The 3,485-nt window shown below is 44.4% G+C and overlaps 1 long non-coding RNA gene across 1 annotated transcript in view; it reads left to right on the forward strand.

Annotated features, from left to right (window-relative positions):
* The first annotated feature begins 2,861 nt into the window (after window positions 1-2,861).
* LOC116222389 overlaps window positions 2,862-3,485 on the forward strand; it is a 4,847-nt gene continuing 4,223 nt past the window's right edge. Inside the window, exons 1-2 of the long non-coding RNA XR_004164618.2 lie at window positions 2,862-3,326; window positions 3,414-3,485. The exon at window positions 3,414-3,485 is cut by the window's right edge and continues 594 nt beyond it. This is a non-coding gene — a long non-coding RNA (uncharacterized LOC116222389). The remainder of the gene's footprint in view (window positions 3,327-3,413) is intronic.

Below are 3,485 nucleotides of genomic sequence, written 5' to 3' on the forward strand. Positions count from 1 at the left end.
CCCCATCTCTGATGCTGCCTCGTTGCTTTTCTAAACCCTGCACTACAGCTACACATTCCCATGTCGTAAATTCCCTCCATGTTGGTTTATTTAATGTCATTACAATAGCAGGCAATGTAGATAAGACCAAAATGAGGATTGGCACTCGGATACACAGATTGGATCTGATCACTTGCTATGTATAAAGCGAACAGTCAATCAAGAAGATCGGATTCTGATACGTGAAAAAAATCGGATTTGGACTGACAGTGTGAACCTAGCCTTAAAGAAGCTAGCATAAACAAATGCATGAGGAATGTCCTGACAAGCATGACTGAATGAATGCTGCTTTATGTGCCCAGTGAGGCGCACCTAGCTGTGGCCACTCCTGGTGGTTGATTTATATCATATGAAATAAGCAAACCACAGCTGGGAGGCTAAATTAAGGATGAACTGGAGCGGTTAGGTTTCTGCCCAGGCGGGGACTTCATTTCCCTTTGAAATGCTCCACAACAGCAGCCTCCCCTGGTTAGGTGGGGTTGGGGCTCATCCACTCCCACCCACCCAAGAGTTTCCCCCTCCGTAGAGGGGACCACACCCCATTGGGCTCCACAGTAGGGGCTCTGTTCAGAGCGTCACATACATGCTCTCGCAGGAAGTGTTAGGGAAGGGTGGAAAACCTCACTTCCTGTTTGCTGGGCTGGGCCCAAACCACTCACAGGTGTTCAAACACATTCTTGCGTGTATACGGCGTGTATAATTGTGAACTTCATATAGAGGGTAACTGTTCCATCTACTGTACATCGTGCCAGTATAACAGCTGATTCTGGCGTGGGTATGGCCCTGATCTGGCACAGAGACTTTTCCAGAGTCAGCTGATAAGTGTGTGTGCTCACCCATGAGAAAAGAAATAATAAAAAAAAGAGATTCCCTTATTATCTGCTTAGTTGCTCCGAGACCCAATATGATTGAAAGTGAGAGTTAGACTTAAATTACCTGCTTCTCTGAATGTTTACTCTCAATATTACCTGCTCTGTTTCTCTCTCAAGACAACCTTAGTGTTTGGGAATGAGGCACACATTTTCACAATAAAGTGCATTTAACTAGCTTTTGACAAGAAGACTGTTCAAAGCTGTTGAGGAGAGGGGTAGCTAGGGAATATATTTTATTTGTTAATTATGTTAGATTTTCACATAAAGTTCCCCATCTTATATTTGTCTCAAACTGTTTCTCCAAAGGTATTTTAGGAGAAATACGTGTGATGAGATTGATACATAATTGAAACAATAATGAGATCACATCTAGTTCTCCTGAGCTACCAAAGATCCATAGAGAGTATTGAGAATAGCTGTGCAGTGTCTGAGAGAGGCGACGCGTGTGGGTGAAGGGTGATATTTGCTAATTTGCTACAAATACATAAAGCAAACAGAGATGGAGACAAATAACTGTTTGCATAGTCTTTCATTATTTTTTGTACACACACACACACACACACACACACATAGACACACACTCTGTTTGCATAGTCTTTCATTATTTTTTGTACACACACACACACACACACACACACACACACACACACACACACACACACACACACACACACACACACACACACACACACAGACACACAGACACACACACACACACACACACACACACACACACATTTTTCTCATTTCTGTCCTTCTGCTTGGCTTGTGAGTCAGAAGGTAGTGGGAATTCCTCTGACAAAATTGAGATGAGCTAATCAGTGTGTGTGTGTGTGTTTGTGTGTAAGTGAGTGATTGCGTGTGCATCAGTGACATGTGTCAGTGTGTTTGTGTTTGTGTGTAAGTGAGTGATTGCTTGTGTATCAGTGACATGCAAACACAAGCTAGGTATGTTTGCATGCTCTGTGTCCTTGTGCACAGACATATGGTATGTGAGAAATGTGTTTGTATGCATGGTATACCTATGTGTGTAATAATAAATGTATGGGCTGGTATGCTTGCTGTGTGTGTGTGTGTGTGTGTGTGTGTGTCTCATCTGATACATCATTCTGAAGACTCAGCTCCAGACACAACAATTCCACTACCCCTGTCACTCCCGAACGCGTCACACACCCACCCCCCTGGGGTGGAATACTAATGCTAGGCTGAGGAGCGGCGTGTGTGTGTGTGTTTGTGTGTGTGTGTGTGTGTGTGTGTGTGTGTGTGAGCTAAGCTGTCTGGCTCTGTGGATGACAAATATGGTCACAGACACAGCAGCAAACATGAATAGAGTGATGTTATCTGCTGCCAGGATTACTGTAAGCCATTTTAAATTACATTACCATGGCTTGTACGGCAACTAAGAATAAAATAAAGTTTGTGTAAAAAATGGTGGGTAGAAAATGGTATATACACATATTTTTTTAGGAACATGTTTATATAAACATGCTTTATTACAGAAACTGCATTATCTTGGAAGCTTGTAACCTTTTTTAAATAACTGAAATAACTGAATAATTGTATAATTATTAATTTTCATGACTTACTTTCCAAAAAAAATTCTTTGGACATTTGATTTGTCTGGCATGCGTCTGTGCTGGAGTGGGCGGGAGAGCCAGACTGTGCCCACTGCTGCTCTGCCAATATCAAGGGCTGCTGCTGCCATCCAGCTAGTGTCAGTGGAACAGCACCTTTCTCTGTAGGTGTGTGTAAGACAGACAGACAGACAGACACACACACACACACACACACACACACACACACACACACACACACACACACACACACACACACACACACACACACACACACACACACACACAGTGTTCTTACAGTTATCCAAACAAAATGCAGAAAATGCATCTTATTTGCCTGTCATGCTTCTAGTATTCCTGTAAACTATCTGACCAGCTCATTGCTCATTAGTCCAGCCCGTTCTATGATACCCAGTCCCGCACTGAAGAAAGGGGAGCGCTCCCTGCGATCGCCTGGCCAGATGGCAAAGATATGGCAAACAAACAAACCAATAACCGAACGAAATTAGAGAGCGGCAGGCTCCAGAGGAGAGGAGAGGAGAGGAGAGGAGAGGAGAGCGGAGTGACGAAGTCGAGGAGCGAGTGCTGAACGGCAACCTCGTTCTGGAGCCGCCTGCACTGCTCTTTTTTACTGTTCACTCACTGACTCCTCTCTTTCCGCAAGTGGAGGCTGCTGCCAGAGCCTCTGCACCCCGAAACAATAGAGCCAGCGCACACACACACACACACACACACACACACACACACACACACACTTGCTCTCACACTCGCAGCTGGATGCTGTTCGCTCTGGGCCATGCAGCTTGCTGTACCTGAGAATCCTCCCTGGATGAAGCCTCAGGTGATATATACACATACACACACACAAAAATAATCATCCTTTGCATCATTTTTGTCTTTGCTGAAAACAAATTTACAAATGTTTTAGGTTGAGATGCACCAAGGGAAGTGGCGACATCCATTTTTTAGCCACCAGCCACCAGCCAGGGAGACTTGGGGC

The sequence above is a fragment of the Clupea harengus genome, chromosome 11 (genome assembly GCF_900700415.2).
Source record: "Clupea harengus chromosome 11, Ch_v2.0.2, whole genome shotgun sequence".
Taxonomy (NCBI): Eukaryota; Metazoa; Chordata; class Actinopteri; order Clupeiformes; family Clupeidae; genus Clupea; species Clupea harengus.